Below are 21,318 nucleotides of genomic sequence, written 5' to 3'. Positions count from 1 at the left end.
TGGGAAGGTTTATGTGAGTTTATATGAGCATGGGACTGTTAAACATCACTTGCATTATTAGTTAATCCCAAAGGTAATTTAATAACACCTGGAATTAAACTGGTTTCTAAACTAGAAATTGCTTTAAGGAATGACATGATAGGAAGGTTAGGTCATATTGGCCATTGAGAGCTCCCACCAGTATGAAGGAGTAAGTCTATTTAAAACTGCAGGAGAAGCGTATTTTTTTAAACTAAAACCTTTATACTACGGGACGGCAGGATCAAGGGTCTAGTGGGGTTGAGTGTTTTCAGGAACTAGCAGTTGATGTATTGAAGAGAAAGAGCTAGATCCTATAATACGATTTTATTTTATGCCCCCAGATACAGCAGACTGCCCCATGAAAAACAATGTGCATAGTACTCATACCCTGCAATTTGTAAATGCATCATGCATTTATGGTGTTAGGGGGATGTGAATATGCTGTATTGGAGCACTGGCAGTAAAGGATTGATTTGGCACTCGGGGATACAGCAGTTGTAACCTGAAGGTGAGATCAGCCTTATTGAAATTTGAGGCTAAATAGTGTGCATCAATGGCAAGTCTCTGGTAAAAAGATTCTGAAATGATCGAGCTGGGCCAGGGTGCCAGTTAATAGGTAGAAAATATTGTACAGAATGTGATTACTAATCTATAGAGTAAAGATGGGTATATTCAGTGAACATTAAGGGCCTAATTAAGAGTTTGGCAGACAGGAAAGCCCGTCCACAAATCTTTCAACAGGGTGGCCACCCCCTTTGTGGTGACCACCCCGTTGGAGTAAATAAGAGTATTCCTGCTAGATCGGCAGGCAGGCTACAGCATTTGTCTCCGGCTCCCAATCAAACCGGGGGCAATGCTGGTGCCAACAGGGCAAACCAGCACCATCGCAATGTTCACTATCTGCAAAGCAGATAGTGAGCATTGCGATGGTGCTGGAGGGGGGGTGCACTGCCCATGCCAAGTGCATAGGCCCTCCTGTCACCCCCTGCACCTGTTCTCCACCAGCCTTTTCATGATGGTGTTGCAGCCATGAAGAGGATGGCGGAGAACAAGGTTGTAATCTGCTGCGCTGCATGCAGCGCTGCCCTGGCGGATTACGATCTCTGCCACCGCTAGGCGCCGGGGATCATAGATCCTGACGGTGCTGGCGGTCGGACCACCAGGGTTTTAATGTGGCATTAGGACCCACTGCAACAGCGGCAGTCCTGACTACCACCGTGAGTGTGGCGGTTTGAAGACTGCCACACTCGTAAGGAGGTCCTAAGTGTTCTTCTAGTAAGGGGGTTTCTAACTAGAGGTCCTGCTCAGTGAAACTATAGGACCTTTCTGAAAGGACTGTATTGCTTTTACAAAGATGAAATTAGACAGAAGTGTGATTATACTTTTTTGATATTATTAAATATCATGTAGGAATAACTGAATGGTTTTAGTGGGAGTACATAATTTAGATGTGCTGACACATAATGAAATGTTTGGGACAGAAATTAGATTTATTACTCTGTGCACCACATATTTGTTGTCAGCTGACTTTGGAAATATTTTATGATCAATTTAGATAGACTTTGGATTCCTTTTATGAACATACTTGTATGAATTACTGGGAAATGATGAATTATAAAATGGGATGTGCAAAATTGTATGTATTTTGCATTTTATTGATTTTAGTAATTATTTTATGAATGTTATGTACAATGTATTCTTATGCAATTAATGTTGAAATAAATAAGAAATACATTTTTATATATAATGTATTGAGCAGTATTTTTTTTTGCTGTTGTGGTAAACAGTAGAGAAATTATTAAGGATTAAGTTTACATGTGCACGGCATTAATTTGTCACAAAGTGGAACGTTTAGGTTTGCTTTTGTTTATACAATTATTACTCCAACAAAGGAAAATGAAGACACAGCAAGCAAAACGTATGTGGAAGCTGCCTAATTAGAAACAGGGACCATTTAAAGCAGTGAAAAGAAAACTACTATTCTCAGCTCAACATGAGAGGCTGGGCCTCATAGTAAATTAATTTGAGATATAAGAGACTGCTCTACCATCTCTGAAGCGCTTGTTTATGCACCCTTATCTGTTTTCTTCTTTCAAATTTCACTTACCCTTCAGAAGTTGTCTATGAAGCATGCAGCTGCACCCAGCTGCACCATGCCATGAGCACTCTTGCCGTTTGGGATCACATCCACGGTCTGCTCTCTTGACCTAGGTTTGTGTAGTAGCAATATGCAGACATGGCTAGCAAGCGACAGATAATGGATTTACCCACCAGTTCCAAGTTTTGCTCCTCTCACATCTCTTTAACTTCTCTCAGTCTTTGAGAATTATGGGCCTTATTACGATTTCGGTGAACGGAAAAGCTCGTCTGCTGAAATCCTGACAGGGAGGTTGCTGCCATTGTGGCTGCCTCCCCACCGGGCCTATTATGAGTTTCCTGCTGGCCCAGCAGAAAACGGCCTACAGCATTGTATCTGGCTCGTAACAGAGCCGGCGGCAATGCTGTAGTGTGCAGGGTGCACCAGCACACTCGCAGTGTTCACTGTCTGCAAAGCAGTTGATGAACATTGTGACGGTGCTGGCCAGGGGGGCCCCTGCACTGCCCATGCCAAGTGCATGGGCAGTGCAGGGGCCCCCCTGTGCCTCCTGCACCCATTCTCCAACAGCCTTTTCCATGAAATCGCTCGCAGGGAAAGAATTTGACAGCCACGACCGCCAGACCACCGGGACGACTATTCCTGGCGGTGCTGGCGGTCCAGCCGCAATGAAACTGCCACGGTCATAATATGGCGACCGGACCACTACATTGGCGGTGGTCCGACCGCCACCACAAACCTGACAGTCCTGAGACTGCCAGGTTCGTAATGAGGCACTATATGTCCTGTCTTCAATAATGATTAAATAAGCTCCATTGGTCCTTGTTCGAGCAGCCAGGACGCGGAGGCAGAGGGAGACGCTTGGTGACATATTATTTCACTGGAATGATCATGAGAACCTTCTGGTATACTTACCCCAGCCCCTTTAAGTTGAACTTAAGCCTCCTAAAACAATAGCTTTTACTGATTTCTCATGTTTGCCACTTTTGACAGAAAGGTGGGGGCCATGTTACAGGCAACACCTATCCCAATTCCAAATAAGGTTACAGGATTGCTACACTCACTGAATGTGGATGCCTCTGTTTCCTCCACCCAAAACAGTGGTGTGGCAGGCATTATGCACATAACTTGCCAGTAGGTTCGATTGTAAAACAGTTTGCTGTACCTACATGGAGTCCTAGATGGCTTCTCAGACAGGGTGCTGCGGGGTGCATCGTCTAGGGTAGAAGCCCTCCAAACGTGCCTCCGCGATCTCACTCATCACAAACCCTTGCTCGGGTCGGCCAGTCCGTGCGGCCAACCCTGAAAAAAGAACACTTGGAAACTGGAAAAAAAGAAAGCATTTTTAAGAGAATGGGGTTTATAATTCAAACACGTTATTTTCCTAGTATATTAGAAACAGGGCCCGGTCTACGGCGAAGAAATATCAGACACTTGCACACGGTTGCATCAGTATGGGACGCCAGCTTACCCACTGAAGAGAACACAGGGGACAGTGAAATGTCTCATCACCTCGAGCACCAGTAATGCTTGCAAAGACCTCGGGAAGAAATGTAGCTATTTTCAGTAACGAATAATTAGCTTTAACGTTGCCTCTAATAGGTATGATTAAAGCTTGCGCAATAATAATAATAATAATAATAATAATAATAATAATAATAATAATAATAACAATAACAATAATAGAGGTGATGAGCCCAGAGATTCTCAGGTATTGTTGTAACATGAATTGCGGTTTGAGGCAGGTGCTTGGGAATGTTCCAGGTGTGTGAGGGGTGAGAAGCATCTGAATGTTCAATGCAAGAACAACGAAAACTCGTCTGCCAGAACGCGACCCATACAAATGAGAAAACATGAAGAGACTGGTGCCAGCAGAGCAAAGTTTGCTGGCGGAGCTTCAGTGTGGTAGAATCTGTGGTGAACAGCGGCCCTTATTTGTGAGCGTGCAGTGAACAATATAAAGCGCCTTGTTGATTTACATTTGGTTATTGGGAGCCAGGCGAGGACAAGTCTGGTAAGCATAATGCTATGTAACATCTGCGATTTCTTCAATGCCGACTTCCTCACAGAATACAACTCCACGTTGGCGAAAAATAAACCGCTGAACAGAAGCATATCTTTTCTATTTCTTTTTTTTCTCTCCAGGGAACACAATTTCTCTCTAAGGAAACTTCTTGCCCTACGCACTCATAGTGTTTGCAGGTTTTCTACTCACTTCACTCCTTGGAAGGGGTGTTATTGCAGTCGTTTGCTTATGTCCGTCTCCAATCATTTCCCAGGTGGAAAAGGTTCAGAGAGTTGGTTTTGAATGATGCCAACAAATTCAAGGGTTTGTGAGTGTTCACAAACTCTAGACTCGAACCATGGCTTGACCTGCCTACTCCCCAAATATTGTGTGGGGTGAAATCCTGTGGCATAAAACTATGCGTAAGAAAAACCATTTCCTCCTGCCAGGTGTCCCTTTATGGATTCCTCAGAAGCGTAAATAGAGCCAATCAAATCATGTCTTTGTGGGAACAACAGGTAGGGGAGGATATTTGAATTCTTTTGAGGTTGCGTAAACGGAGAAAGGAATAAACTGACCTATGAATTAAGGGTGGAGATAGAGTCGGGGCGGATAGCGGATACCACTTGTTCTTTTTAACACTGGGAGGAGACGATTTGAGGTGGCAGGTGCTGGAAACTGGAGGTCAGACGCTTGGGTGTTTCTCATCATTGTAATGATTACCAAACCCTGCACTAGCCGATATAACGACTTCTTCATGATCATATTTTTGCGAGTGGATTCAAATAGTATTTCATTCTTTCAAAGTCGATAACACGTTCACAAGTGAGCAAGGCAATGATAATAACGGAAACATTTTCTGTTTGTGGTTCGCGGTATACAAATGGACACACCACTTCAGGCCAGTGCAGAGACGTGTGCCGACCCAGCCAAATGGGCAGCTTCTTTCCTGCAGCCTCCACCCAGGGTCCACAGTGAGTACTCACGGAGCGCTAGAGAGCTGAGGGGGCAGGGGCGGGAGCAGGGCATGCTGCCTTCAAATGTTCCACTTTGTGCAAAGAGACGTAGTAAAGAGACAGAACGGCCCCGAAAGCAAATCAATTATCGCTGCAATAATTTTCAAAGAAAGAGACAAATATAAAAGGACGCGACAGTAATTAAATGATAATTAAGTATACTTACCTAATTTAATGATTCCACAGTAATTTAAGTGTGCCTAATTGGCCGGGCAGGAGAGGGGACAGAGCACAAAGCACTTGCCTCCGCACAGGATATGCATCATTCCCATTAATTGCTTATAATTAGTCCTTGAAAAGTAAGGACGAATTATCCAAATTAACCTTGGACTGCACCAAATGTCAAGAGTCTCCCATTGTTTCTGCCCCCTGCCATGCCCACGCCCCCAATCTCTTTTTCTGCCTCCTACACAGTACAAACAAGGGACAAATACATTGTTCCTGCTCACTTGGTAAGATTGATGGATATTTAATGTGCTCGGAATGCTCTGGGCTCTTTGCTAATCACAGTACCCCTGTTGGGTCTGGGGTCACAGGCGAAGGCTGGCCAGCCTATAGGGAAATCAGGGGCCTTTCAAAGCAGGCATTTGAGTCTGAAAATCAGGTAGCTCTGAAATGCAGGTAGTTACATGTGAGCATGGATTTGGGCCTGTAGGGTTGTGGCAGAACAATGGGATGGAGCAAAGCCAGTCAGACACATAAAAGGCCATTGCTAGGCCAGTAAGACCGTAGCAGAACCAGGCACAAATAAGACTAGAGCTTCTGGAAATATTGCAGGGTTTTGACCGTGTTAGTAACTTGTTAAGTCAGTGCCTCTGGGTGGGTCACATATCCGAACTTGGCAGTCAGGAAATTAAGAGAATTCAGGAGGGCACAGAAGATCTCTAAAAGACACACAATGCCTTGCTAGCAGCTGAGAAGGCTTTGTGCCTGGAGTCCTGTGCCCAGTGTTGCTAGGCATGGTCAAAGGCAGAACCCTCCAAACTTTAGGGGAAGGGATAGAGGGCACAGAGTGTGGACATATGTCAGAATCTATACTCAAACTAGCTGCAACAGCCAAACGCCATTCCCAGGGAGTTTTGTAGATAGGAGGAACTGGTACTGGACAGTCTCACAGATCACGTCCCGTGCCTAGCTCTTGCTGGGCATGGAAAAAAGCTCTATGGGCAAGAAAAGTGGGGTACCCAGGAGTTGGTGGGAACTGCTATAAGAAATGTAAAAAAATCTGTTAAGACTGGGGACTGAGAACAAGGTGTGAGCATTAAAATCAGAGCTTGCCTGGCACAGGATAAGTCCAGTGGGCTCTTGAAACTCTGGAAATAGGTCTAGGATGTGGTTAAAGGCCACACTATATGCAAGACCTCACTGGGGATGGGCAGAAGAACATGAGCCACTGGCTCTGGTGGCAGGCACACTAATCACAGGCAACCTGGCCTCCCCCGATAGAAAACAGGGAAGAACAAAGGCCATGCCCTGAATACTAGGAGGGAAGGGGGATTGGACACAAGGCAAATACTACTCTGTTTATTGAGCTTGATGGCCAATGACCTTGAGCTTTAGGTTTGAAGAGTAGTAGCTTGGGTAGAGGGCATGGTCTAAAGCTAGGCCAAGTATTAAGAGCTCACTGGGCAAGGCCAAAGGCTGTGCCATGCAGGTTCTATGGGAATGAAAACCAGGCATAAGACGGGCCCGCCCTTAGAAGCCGAGAGGCTGTGCTAAAGGTCATGCTAGGTGAAAATGTGAGCAAGTAGTTTAGAGGCAAGGCATAGACATGCCTTGCACCCCAGTGACCAGTGAATACTTTAGGAAGGGGCCAAAACATATGACAAAACAAATAAAAAACACTTGAAAAAATGATAAAGCTTTTTACTTGGATCACAAAATAATAAAAAACATACTAATTCCCCCGCAAAAAGGTCAAATGAAGATTAATTTTGAATACGACTCAAAAATATAGAAACTTATATTTACCAATTCATCCAATTTGCTGCTCATGGCACCACGGTGTCAATAATGGGGATGGAGAGGAGGCTCAGAAGCTTTTGTGAGTTTATAGTACTCTTTCCTCCAACACATCTGCCTGTTTAAAGTAATAGTGGCGCTCATGGTATGCAATGAGGCATGCAGTGGTGTTGGAAACAGTGTGGAGACCATGGATCTGAATGAGCAGGGTCAAGCTGAGCAATGACAGTTGTAGATTTCTTCTAGGTTCTCCTTGGGAGAGGGAGATCTAAGTCTGCTCAATGTCTGTCCAGTGAATGAGCTCCGTACTTCTCCTCTACAACTGTGCCTCATAAGGTGGTCCAATGCAAATGAGTAGCAGTGAGGAGGTGCAAAGAGCGAGGGTCAGGAGACAACTGGAAGTCAGTCTGGAGGTTTAAGCACATAGGACTGTAGGGTGAGCGGTGCCCTATGCCTTAATTTCCTCAATAGGTTGCTGGCATCCAATGTTGCCACCCCTTTGGCCATTTCCCCCTTCTTTTTCTTAAGTTACCTTGAGTCTTTGGATCTTTGTAAGTGCTCTGGCAGGGGGCTCCCAGCCTTATATCTACTATTTTCTTACCCGTTTCTGGAAACTATTATGCAACAATTGTAACCCACCCAATGTTGAAGAGGATAGTACTGCTTTTCTCCTATTTTTTTCATCTGGTTGTCTTAATGCTAAAAGGAGCAGAGTACAGTGCTAAAAATGCAGTTAAGCTTGTTGAGGGTTATTTGGCCTTCTTTAGTTAGTTTTACACATTATTTTGTTTGCAACAGTTCTTTAATGGGTTTTGCAATCGCAGAGCCTGGCATACAATAATTCAACGTACAAGAAAAGCTTTAAAATATGGCACATAAAAGGTAAGTAACATAGGCAAAACTGTGCTAATACAAATAGGGTATGGTGGAGCAGTTAGGGAAACCTATGGCATAATATTGTGGAAAACAATAGCAAAATACACAAATATCAACAAAAGAATATCTACAATGTTAATATAGGAACCCTATACTTAAAAAAATACACCAATATTGACTATAAAAATATTGCAGTAATGATAGCTAAAATACCCATATATGTAAAAGAAAAAGAAAAATACATGAAATATTGTAACCATATTAAAAGACATATTTATCAACAACCAAAATATTGCTAATATTAAAGAAAATATATTAAGTCAAAAACACTACATCAGTAATTAAAACATAGCTAATAATAAAGAAAACCATTAAGACATATAATAGTATTTCTTAAAAGCAAAACAATATGAAAAACTAGTATTTTAATATGCACATTATATACTTGAATTTAATAACGTAGATTAATACAAATATTAATATAATAAATACCAAATACAACAGCATTAATGTAATACATTAATTATTTAAACATTATATATACTTCCATTCATTTATATATCAACACATAAAATAAATATAGAACCTACACATAAACACAAATTAGTGTTCATCAAATAAGAACAAAAAAACAATTCAAACAGCAAAGAAAACGACCAATGAAATTAAACTTAAAACAAATGAATCAATGGAAAAGAGCACAAAACGTTGCAAGAAATTACAGCAAAAAATACAACAAGGCAAGAAACAGACACTGTGGCAAGTTGCCGACACACAACACTGAAAGAAAAGAAACAGCTTCTTCCAAAGTAAGTAAAATAAAATATATTAATGGTAGCAAAATAACAACAGAATGACAAATTTTACTTTAACAAAATAGTAATTATACACCTTTCTACTGATGTTTCTTAAAATAGATAATAAAAACATACCCAGGAAGACAATTACAACAAAAAATAAAGGCAATATTCTCCCGAAACACCAAGCTTGACAACTGTTGGACTTTTGCTTATGCAGGGTCATCCCCAGTCTTTTTTGCCTCCTGCCTCCTATTTTTTTCTGACATGTTGCTGTTGGCTTTTCAACTCTGAGCACTTTACCACTGCTAACCAGTGCTAAAGTGCATATGCTCTCCTGTTTAAATTGTATGTAAGTGGTTTATCCATGATTGGCCTATTTGATTTACTAGTAAGTCCCTAGTAAGGTGCACTAGAGGTGCCAGGGCCTGTAAATCAAATGCTACTAGTGGGCCTGCAGCACTGGTTGTGCCACCCACATAAGTAGCTCTGTAATCATGTCTCAGACCTGCCACTGCAGTGTCTGTATGTGTATTCTTACACTGTAAATTCGACTTGGCAAGTGTACCCACTTGCCAGGCCTAAACCTTCCCTTTTCTTACATGTAAGGCACCCCTAAGGTAGGCCCTAGGTAGCCCCAAGGGCAGGGTGCAGTGTATGGATAAGGTAGGACATATAGTAATGTGGTTTATATGTCCTGACAGTGAAATACTGCCAATTTCGTTTTCACTGTTGCAAGGTCTGTCTCTCTCTCATAGGATAAAATGGGGGCTACCTTTAAATATGATTAAAGTGTAGATTCCCCTAGAGAGTAGATGGACATGTGGAGTTTGGGATCCCTGAACTCACAATTTAAAAATACATCTTTTAGTAAAGTTGATTTTAAGATTGTGCGTTTGGAAATGCCACTTTTAGAAAGTGAGCATTTTCTTGCTTAAACCATTCTGTGACTCTGCCTTGTTTGTGGATTCCCTGTCTGGGTCAGTTTGACAGTTGGGTTGTTTTTCACCTCACACCAGACAGTGACACAAAGGGAGCTGGGGTGTGATCTGCATTTCCTGATTAGCTATCTCTGCTAGGAGGGAGGGGTGGAGTGGTCACTCTCATCTGAAAGGACTGTGCCTGCCTCTGACAATGCTGTCTCCAGCCCCCTGGTGTGTGTCTGAGGCCTTGCCTGGGCAAGGCAGGATTTCACAAGAAGGTGTGAGTCCCCTTTGAAGAAAGATGACTTCAAAGACTAAAATGGGTATAAGAAGGGCACCCAAACTTACAAACTTTAGAAACACTTCTGGAATCAAGAGGAACCTCTGCCTGGAGAAGAGCTGATCGCTGAGGAACAAGTGCTGCCCTGCCTGTGACTGTGCTTTGTGGAGCTTTCCTGCAGTGCTGCTTCTGCCAGAGTAAGAGGGCAAAGACTGGACTTTGTGTGCCTTCCATCTTGAAGAAGAAATCTCCAAGGGCTTGATGTAGAGCTTGCCTCCTGTTGTTGAAGTCTCAGGGATAGCAAAGACTTCTTCCTGCCAGCACCTGGAGTCTCTGGAGAGACCCCTACTCTGCTCTGTGGTGCCCTTCCAGTTCCTGGGACCCTGAAAGGAGAGGCTGGCAGCCTAAGGACAAAGATACACGCACCGAGCGCCGTGCGGAGAAAAGATCGACGCGAATCCGATCGCGGCTGAGAAAACGACGCGACGCCGGTTCCGCAGCTGAGAAACGACGCCGCAGGAAACGCGACCGAAAAACCGACGCCCGGAGCAGGAGAAACGACGCGCAGCATCGCTGACGGAGGCTGAGAGATCGCACCCTGCGCCGCGGGACTTTCGGATCGTCGTGTGGCTGGCTTTTTCAACGCGCACCGCCGTGCCGAGTTGTTTTCGACGCACACAGCCGTGCAGGGTTACTTTCGACGCCCACCGCCCGTGCGGGGTTATTTTTGACGCAAACCAGGTACATTTTCACGCTAGCAGCGCTAGTGTGGTGTTACAACTACCTAAAGACTCTTTTTATTTTAAACCTTTAAAAAATCATAACTTGACTTGTGTATGTTGGATTTTTGTCGTTTTGGTCTTGTTTTGTCTAGATAAATATTTCCTATTTTTCTAAACTGGTGTTGTGTCATTTTGTAGTGTTTTCATTAAGTTACTGTGTGTGTTGGTACAAATACTTTACACCTAGCACTCTGAGGTTAAGCCTACTGCTCTGCCAAGCTACCAAGGGGGTAAGCAGGGGTTAGCTGAGGGTGATTCTCTTTTATCCTAACTAGAGTGAGGGTCCTTGCTTGAACAGGGGGTAACCAGACTGTCAACCAAAGACCCCATTTCTAACATTGGTGACCAGCGGTCGGGATTGGACTTGTATTTGTACTTGACATACAGTAATTAAGTGTACACTACTGTTTTGATTTCAGACCACTACGTGACCACATACTACTTGTTTGGTGATCTTTTGATTTTTCTCTTAAGGACTCTTTTTATTCTACTTCCATGATTTTGCTGATCCCTTGACTGATTCTTTTTACTTCATTGGGAAATTATTTTTTTCTGCCTTTTGGAACTTTGCACTTGTGACCATCATGTCTCAATCTGGAGATGCAACAGCTGGAGCTGTGTTTGAAATGGAGAAACTGAAGGAGTACTCAGTTGCTCAATTGAAACAGTTCCTTAAAGATCTTGACTGTCCCACTGAGAGCTCCACCAGGGAGGGGGAGCTGCAACAGGCACAGAGGGCTTGGGTGACAATCAAGAAGGCTGGAGGGCACACAGAGGAGGAGAATATGGGTGGGGAAGTGCAGAGGATACACAGTGGTGTAGTGGAGGAACCTGTTACGCCTGGGGGGAGGGTCCCCAGGAGGGGTGGCAGGGTGTCACCCAAGGGTCTGACTCCTGAAGAGTTACAGGACAGACAGGCAGAGAGGGAGTACCAATGGGAGCTGAAAAAGCTCGATTGGGAGTTGGAAGAAAGGAGGAGGAACTTAGAGATTAAAAAAATGATTTATGCTTACGAGCTTAAATTGAAAGAGCTGGAAGTCATGAGGGCTGAGTCCAGCTGGAATGGTGGCAGCAACAATTGTATATCCAGTGATGCTGCAGAAGTGCACATGCCCAGAGAGGTGGTGCCCTACTTGAAGGAGGGAGTTAACACACGCCAGGAGGTTCAGGGGTATGAGGTAGCTCCAGTGATGCACAGGGTCCCTGAGGTGGATTGGGGAACTGGCATGGGGAGTCATATTCCTACTGATGGGAGGGACACTCTACTGACTCTAGGTGAGAGTGACAGGGAGAGGGGTTCCCCCCAGGTAGAAGTCCTGGTTATGGAGTGTGAAAACATCCCAGAAGAGTGTGGGTTGAGTGTCAGGGACAGTCAGGTACTGTCTCACCAGCCTCAGGAGGGTGATGTGGGGTGCTTTTTCAAGGCAGAGTCACTGGATGGTTGGGTGAAGGGTACTTTGGTTAATTCATGTGAGGGGCTGAGTGATGTAATTGCTGGAGAGCATATGTCTAGTCCTTATTTTCCAGAGCTATGCCAACACCAGGTGGAGTGTGAGTTCTCTGACCCCAGGGAGCTTACAATGGAGGCAGACTTCTGGGTGAGTACCAGAGAGTCTGAAGAGGCATTTGGGGGTGCTCCTGAGAGGAGTGGTCTAGGTAGTTCCCAACCAGGTGAGGAAGGGAAGGATTGTAGTGTCCCAGGTAGGTCCCAGTGTAGTGGGATGGGTGAGGGACCCCATGTCCAGTCTCAGAGGAGAGGGAATGGGGATGGGTTGAGGCCCAAGGTGCCCGAGATCCGGTCCCAGGTCCTGGAGGGTTCCCTGCGGGAACACCAGGAGGGGAGCCTAGCCTGTACCATAGGGCCATCTGTTGAGGGAGACCCCACAGTGTCAGGAGAACTTGGGGGGGCGGCTGTAGCCAGCGTCCCACCAGTTCTGGTGTCTGGCAGTACCACTCCTAGTGAGGGGGTGCAGAAGTCCAGACAGAGGGTTGAGAGGGGGTTGCGGACCCCAGTGGAGAACCTGGAGGGTCAGGGGTCAGCTCTGAGAGCAGAGCCCCCCATGAATGACCTTGGTAAGACCATTTCTGGGTTGGGGGGAATCCAGACTCTGTCAGATGGGCAGAGGTCAGGAGACCTGCGCCAGCCAGACTCTTGTGTGGCCCTTCGGGACAGTGTGTCCCTTGAGGGGGGTAAGTGTGCCCCCCTGGAAGTCCTGGTGTGCCAGGCAATGGTTCAACCGCAGGGTGGTGACTCTGGGTTGAATGATCAGGTTCAGGGGGTAAACTCTGACCTGATGGGGGGTAAGTGTGCTCCCAAGGAAGTCCTGGTGTGCCAGGCAGTGGTTCAACCGCAGGGTGGTGACCCTGGGTTGGATGACCAGGTTCAGAGGGTAAACTCTGACCTGGTAGGGGGTAGGTATGCCCCCCAGGAAGTCCTGGTTTGCCAGGCAGTGATCCAGTCTGTGGGTACAGACCCTGGATTGGGAGGCCAGGTTAAGGGTGTCCCCCCTGACCTGGAGGAAGGGGCTACTGCTAACAGTGCCCCTACCATGTTGTCTTCTGGGGGGGCCACTCCTAGTTGGGTGGTTCAGGACCCCAGAGGAGAGGGCACGGGGAGGGAAGCCTCACCCCTGGCCCTGGTCCAACCTGAAGGTACAGACCCCAGGTTGGAGGATCAGTTGCAGGTTAACATCCCTGCACTGGTGGAAGAGAGAGTGGTCAAAGGGTGCCAGGCACCTGGGGCTACCACCCCCCACTCTCCACGGTCACAGTGGTTAGAGAGGCCTGAGGTCGGGCTCTCATCCCTGACAGTTGTCTGGGGCCACTGTGGCTTGCTGTCCTGGTGGACAGAGTTGCCCCTGGGGGGGGGAGGACGAGAGTCACACCCCGGGGGTGGAGTGGGCAACACCACTGTGTTGGCCCTGGTGGTACTATCTGCCCATTGCAATACATCTGTGAGCAAAGTAAAGTTAGGTGTTGCACAGATGGTGTCTGTAGATGTGGAGAAGGGTTCCCCATGGGTTAGCTTAGTGGGCCCTGAGAGTATGGACAGAGGGATCCAACTGGAGTCAGGAAGGCGTAGAACTGGAACATGCCCCTGCTGTTGTGGGCCTGGGTCCCTGTTCTATCGCCCCAATCAGGGAAGTACATCAAGGTATTGATTGTTCTCCCCTGGCTTTAGGCTGGTAGGGGGTCGTGTTGGACTTTTGCTTATGCAGGGTCATCCCCAGTCTTTTTTGCCTCCTGCCTCCTATTTTTTTCTGACATGTTGCTGTTGGCTTTTCAACTCTGAGCACTTTACCACTGCTAACCAGTGCTAAAGTGCATATGCTCTCCTGTTTAAATTGTATGTAAGTGGTTTATCCATGATTGGCCTATTTGATTTACTAGTAAGTCCCTAGTAAGGTGCACTAGAGGTGCCAGGGCCTGTAAATCAAATGCTACTAGTGGGCCTGCAGCACTGGTTGTGCCACCCACATAAGTAGCTCTGTAATCATGTCTCAGACCTGCCACTGCAGTGTCTGTATGTGTATTCTTACACTGTAAATTCGACTTGGCAAGTGTACCCACTTGCCAGGCCTAAACCTTCCCTTTTCTTACATGTAAGGCACCCCTAAGGTAGGCCCTAGGTAGCCCCAAGGGCAGGGTGCAGTGTATGGATAAGGTAGGACATATAGTAATGTGGTTTATATGTCCTGACAGTGAAATACTGCCAATTTCGTTTTCACTGTTGCAAGGTCTGTCTCTCTCTCATAGGATAAAATGGGGGCTACCTTTAAATATGATTAAAGTGTAGATTCCCCTAGAGAGTAGATGGACATGTGGAGTTTGGGATCCCTGAACTCACAATTTAAAAATACATCTTTTAGTAAAGTTGATTTTAAGATTGTGCGTTTGGAAATGCCACTTTTAGAAAGTGAGCATTTTCTTGCTTAAACCATTCTGTGACTCTGCCTTGTTTGTGGATTCCCTGTCTGGGTCAGTTTGACAGTTGGGTTGTTTTTCACCTCACACCAGACAGTGACACAAAGGGAGCTGGGGTGTGATCTGCATTTCCTGATTAGCTATCTCTGCTAGGAGGGAGGGGTGGAGTGGTCACTCTCATCTGAAAGGACTGTGCCTGCCTCTGACAATGCTGTCTCCAGCCCCCTGGTGTGTGTCTGAGGCCTTGCCTGGGCAAGGCAGGATTTCACAAGAAGGTGTGAGTCCCCTTTGAAGAAAGATGACTTCAAAGACTAAAATGGGTATAAGAAGGGCACCCAAACTTACAAACTTTAGAAACACTTCTGGAATCAAGAGGAACCTCTGCCTGGAGAAGAGCTGATCGCTGAGGAACAAGTGCTGCCCTGCCTGTGACTGTGCTTTGTGGAGCTTTCCTGCAGTGCTGCTTCTGCCAGAGTAAGAGGGCAAAGACTGGACTTTGTGTGCCTTCCATATTGAAGAAGAAATCTCCAAGGGCTTGATGTAGAGCTTGCCTCCTGTTGTTGAAGTCTCAGGGATAGCAAAGACTTCTTCCTGCCAGCACCTGGAGTCTCTGGAGAGACCCCTACTCTGCTCTGTGGTGCCCTTCCAGTTCCTGGGACCCTGAAAGGAGAGGCTGGCAGCCTAAGGACAAAGATACACGCACCGAGCGCCGTGCGGAGAAAAGATCGACGCGAATCCGATCGCGGCTGAGAAAACGACGCGACGCCGGTTCCGCAGCTGAGAAACGACGCCGCAGGAAACGCGACCGAAAAACCGACGCCCGGAGCAGGAGAAACGACGCGCAGCATCGCTGACGGAGGCTGAGAGATCGCACCCTGCGCCGCGGGACTTTCGGATCGTCGTGTGGCTGGCTTTTTCAACGCGCACCGCCGTGCCGAGTTGTTTTCGACGCACACAGCCGTGCAGGGTTACTTTCGACGCCCACCGCCCGTGCGGGGTTATTTTTGACGCAAACCAGGTACATTTTCACGCTAGCAGCGCTAGTGTGGTGTTACAACTACCTAAAGACTCTTTTTATTTTAAACTTTTAAAAAATCATAACTTGACTTGTGTATGTTGGATTTTTGTCGTTTTGGTCTTGTTTTGTCTAGATAAATATTTCCTATTTTTCTAAACTGGTGTTGTGTCATTTTGTAGTGTTTTCATTAAGTTACTGTGTGTGTTGGTACAAATACTTTACACCTAGCACTCTGAGGTTAAGCCTACTGCTCTGCCAAGCTACCAAGGGGGTAAGCAGGGGTTAGCTGAGGGTGATTCTCTTTTATCCTAACTAGAGTGAGGGTCCTTGCTTGAACAGGGGGTAACCAGACTGTCAACCAAAGACCCCATTTCTAACAACAACCATAAGTTAAGTTTAAATAAAGTAAACTATAACCAATTTATAGTTAAAATGAACCTGAAATAAACTAACCCCAACCCCAAAATGGTATATTTAATTCTTAATCATGTAACACAAACAAATAAATTTTTTTGAAGAGAAATACATCTAACACATGGACAAAACACTTCTGATCAAAACGAAAACCTCAACAAACATCTCTGAAAAAAACACAGCATCTAATCCATAAGTATAAATGAGTGATGAATGTTGAAATAATATTGGATAAAAAATAATATTAGCTTACTTTAATAAATGTTTTATTATTGTAAAACCACAGATGAAATGACGGGAAGAGCCACATATTTCAAATTTCAAAAAGGAAAATTGGTATTAAATCATATGGGCTGTACTTGTAGCAAAGAAAGAACAAGTAGAGAGAAAAGGCATTGGAAATGTACGAAATACTCATCTAATGCATATTGTGGAAGGGCTACTACAAAGAATGAAATTGTTAAAAAAAGGTTAAACAGCACAATCATCCCCCAAACATTATCAAACCTGAAGCCAGAAATGTACTGCAAGATCTCAAGAAATCTATTACTAGCTCACAAAGGCCTTCAGTAACAATTGTAAACAGCAAAATACCCACTGTTCTTGATTATGCTCCAGGCCAACTCCCACCTACCTAGTTAAAAAGTCTCAGAGCCAGAACTAGAAAAGCAACCATAGAAACCCGTGCTGTGCCAAAAAGATTTTAGGATTTAAATATCCCCTAAAACTTAACTGTAACACACACCAAAGAAACTTTCCTTTTATATGACAGCACTAATAATGAAAGGAGAGTAATTATGTATATAACTAACAATAAGCTGCTACTTAACTCAGAGAAAAATGTGCATGATGGACAGTAGATTCAAATTGTGTCCTCCATCATTCACACAAACCTACACAAGCCATGGAGAATACCACAACACAAACGGACTGCAAGTCTACTCACTTTTACCAAACAAAGTGCAACATACCACCAACCGCTAACTGAAATAAAATAAAAGATAACAATTACTATCCAAAAAATAATCACTGCCTTTAAACAAGTAACGCTTTCAACAATTTAAAAACTTTAACCTCATTATAACCACTTCAATCAAAGTCTATTGCCACACCTCCCAATATCCACACTAAGGGCCTTATTACGAGTTTGGCTGTCCATTGACCGGCATGGCACCAGTGGCAGTCCGACCGCCGTCGAATTGATGGTCGGACCACCATATTACAATGCATGTGGATCCATAGACCAAATACCACTGTGCTCCTGCCGGAACCGCCAGGCAGCACAGACTGCTGCAGTGGCAAGATAGGCCAAGTGAGGCCATCAGTGCCAGTGTTCCCGCCGAACAGATTATGATGTCGCCTTCCACCAACGTGACTGCGGCGGTCCAACCATCACGTCCCAACTAGTGGAAATGGAGGCATATAGGGCAAGGACTCACCCGCGGGCAGCATCACACATCCTCTGCTGCCACGAAGCCGATCATAAATGTCCTGCCGCTGCTGCTGCTCATAGATGAAGCACCAAATCCACGCCCCTGTGGGCGCAAGTGATGGTAAGCCCACACACCAACCCATGTTCCGAAACTCAACAACCAATTGACACGCCGCAATCCAGCTGGTATGTGAGTTACGCAACTTGGACCAAGTGCACTTTTTTTGTATCCTGAGTCGGAGTCTTTCCCAGTGAATGACCCATGCACAGCCACCTGATGCCCCTTTTGGGCAGGTCACTGACACAGCGCCGCCACACTTCACAAAAACACACATCTGCACATCCCAGTTTCAGGGACAGTGAAGTGTACAGGAGTTGTGTCATACAACAGCAGCACCATATCAACATCATACATAATTAAACAGACACCTTTACCTTGCTGTCATGCCATGGCCTCTCAAGACATTGAAGATACATATGTATGGATGTCTCATTTAACCCAAACACACTTTCCATGAAACATCCCTGTGATAGAGCCACACAATCACCCACATTGCAACACAATGGAAGGTCAATGGGATGCATAATATTTTGTGAGACAAATATCCAAAGCACACAATGCAAGCAATACCTGCACAATAAGGATGGCACCATTAGGGGCACTCCAGGAGGAATGCTGGCCAGGACACAGTTCACTTTGCACATGCCCCTAAAACACCATTTGCACAGGATCTGGCCCGTCATGTATCTCAGGGACAACCAATAGTAGAGCCAAGTGACATGCCAATCTGTCAAATGTATAAGTGCAAGTCAAGAAAGCAAATGCAAAAGCAACAGCATAGGTCACACATGTAGATGAAGAAGTTGCAAGGTACACACATGAATATGTACACATGGTCAGTCAAATGAATAGGAAGGTAGCACAACTGAACATCCTCCATGTGTGGACAAACAAAACTCTAGCTTGCACACATGAGACGAATGTCCATTCCACATCAGGGGTACACATTTAACACAATACATGTTGACATTGGCCAAGCCAAGAAGAAATGCTTACCATATCAAACAAAACACAATGCAAGGACACTTCAATTGGATTACCACCCACATATCCATACAGTGAACATCTACCCTTGTACTTGGGTGACACCAGCACTGCCCATAAAGGCAGATCTTGCCAACAACAGCAAACAGATCAACAATCAGGGAGAAACACACACAACTGTAGGCATACAACACAAATTACTCCGGAACACAAAAAGTTAGAAAAGTAATGGCAGGACAAATGTGTACCCAAAAACAACACCATGGGTTTATTAGAATAAAAACGATTATGATCAAAGGCCATTGGCCAGTCCATACCAAAGTCCATGCACAGTACTGTGCACCAGCTTGACTCTGATCACTGCCAGAGAACCTCCAAAGGAAGGAGCACCAAGTGGACATGCAGGCACCTCAGGGATCATTCCTGGGTGGGGCCGGATTTGGGATGGGTGGGTTTGGGAGGGGTGGTCTTAACCTCTGGAAGGGTGGACTTCTTCAAAGTAGGAGTGGTGTTCTCATTTGGAGGGGTGGCCTTCTACTTCAGGGAGTGAGAGGTATGGCTGCTTGCAGGGGTCGCAGGTGTGACGGGGAGGACTTGGATGTGGAAGGGATGGGTCGGTATGTGGGAAGGTTTTTTTGATTTTTGGAGTGGTGTGGGGATCAGAGGGGTAAGGGCAAGGTCAAAAAGGAAACTTTTTGAGGAAAACAGGCAGGGTCTGCAGAAGGGGTCAGGGGTTAGGAGGTTGCGGGAGTCCTTGTTTGCCCGTGGGTGTTGATGCTGCTGGTGTGGCCAGGTCTGAGGAATGCTTGGGTTTGAGAGGTGTCTGTTACATTTGTGAGTGCGGGCATTTGCGTTACTTGGGGATCTGCAAGGTACATGTGATGGGTAATGTGGGAGTGGTGGCTGTGTTTGTAAGTGCAGGGGTTGTATCTGGGGGTATGGTGAATGTGGTGGCTGTGTTTGCGGGTGTTAAGGTGGTGTCTGAGGGTATGTGGATGTGGTGGCTGTATTTGTGGCTGCTGGGGTGGTGTCTAGGGGTATGTGTGACTGGTGGCTGTGTCTGTGGGTGTTGGAGTGACGTCTGGGGCATGTTGTCTGTGGGTGTTGAGGTGGTGTCTGGGGGTATGGTTGGTGTGGTGGATGTGTCAGTGGGTGCTGGGGTGGTATCTCTGAGTATGGCAGTTGTAGAGTGGGTCGGTGGGGGTTGGGGTGCTGTCTGTGGGAATGGTGGTTGTTGTGGTGTGTGAGTGACTATTGAGTGCTTGCATGCCGGTGTGTCTTGTGGTGCTTGTGTTTATGTATGCTGGTTATGTGTGCTGCTTGTGTGTGTTGAGGTACATGCATGCAGATTTGTCTGTGTGCTTGGGATAGGGAGGGGAATACGGAAACTGGAGGGGGAAGCAGTAGGTGGTGGGGAGGACTGTGGAGGGTGGATGGCTGCTGTCAGTGAGGAGGCTAGAGCCTGAAAAGATCTGTGTAGGCCAGATATGGCACTATGAATGCCTTCCAGGTACACAACCATCTGCTGGAGCTGGCTGCCCTTCACCTGGAAGGTATTCAGAATGGCAGTCTGACCCACAGTGGTACTCCTCAGGAGGTCAATAGCCTCCTCACTCAGGGCAGCAGAGGTAATGGGGGTGGGGGTGAGGTGCCTGGGGCAAAGGAGACGCCCACCCTCTTGGGTGAGTGGGCATGGCCAACTGGGTGGGTAGCAACAAGGAGGGTGGTGAAGGAACTGGGGGTGGTGGACAAGGCTGGAACAGGAGCAGGTCCTGACAGGTCCACCACCACTAAGGAGTGGCCACTGAAGGAAGAATCTGAAGATGATGATGTGGATCCTGTGTCCTCCGTGACACTCCCTTCACCCTCTGGGCCACTGGGTCACGCAGTGCCAGTTGTCTCATGACTGGCGGTACAGTGGCCAGCTGCTTCCCCACTTGGTTCCGCCCTGTCTCCTCCACTTGCCTGGGATTATGCTGAAATTACAAAGACAAATAGGGTCACTACATGTTCCTGATCACACTTGAACAACAGCTGCGATTAGCAAACATTATCATGACCCCTAGCCCCCAGCCATAACCTCAAGCAAAGTGGCTCCAACATTTGCAACACAATATGCATGCATGCTACATGAACTGTCAACAGATGCCCACAGGAAATACAGAATCACAGACAACTCCAATTACATGGGTGAAGTTGTGTAATCAAAGTACCCATTGAACAAGGAGGAGACTGTAGTTATAACGCTGAGTTCGTATAACTTCAAACTGCTTTATTGTAGAATCGCTCTGTTCAACGAGATGCTCCCAACACCTGCCAGCCACAACTGTCACTGGCAGAGAACATACGCTCCAACGAACACCCAGGTAACAGAACACAATATGAGATTCTAAATACAAGGAGCCTTGGGACAATACATCCTCCTCCCTGGAATTCACAATGCAAAAATAAGCAAAATTACAATAAACGATAAGAAAAATAAGAAAAACAAAACAAAATATGTTTAAAACATTAAAAAGAAACTCGAAAATGAAAATACTATGTGATGAAAATGCAATAATTAGCTCACTGCACATAATATGATAAATAACTTGGAGGTTTTCTTAATCTCATGTGTCTACCAGAAATCTTATTAACAATAGGGGCATAACTTGTAGAATGTGATCTTTCATGGTTACTTTTCCAAAAGCGAATCACTAACTTGTATATCACTTATATCATTTTCTAA

Source organism: Pleurodeles waltl, chromosome 6 (assembly GCF_031143425.1).
Source record: "Pleurodeles waltl isolate 20211129_DDA chromosome 6, aPleWal1.hap1.20221129, whole genome shotgun sequence".
Taxonomy (NCBI): Eukaryota; Metazoa; Chordata; class Amphibia; order Caudata; family Salamandridae; genus Pleurodeles; species Pleurodeles waltl.
Note: the sequence above shows the minus strand (reverse complement) of the source record.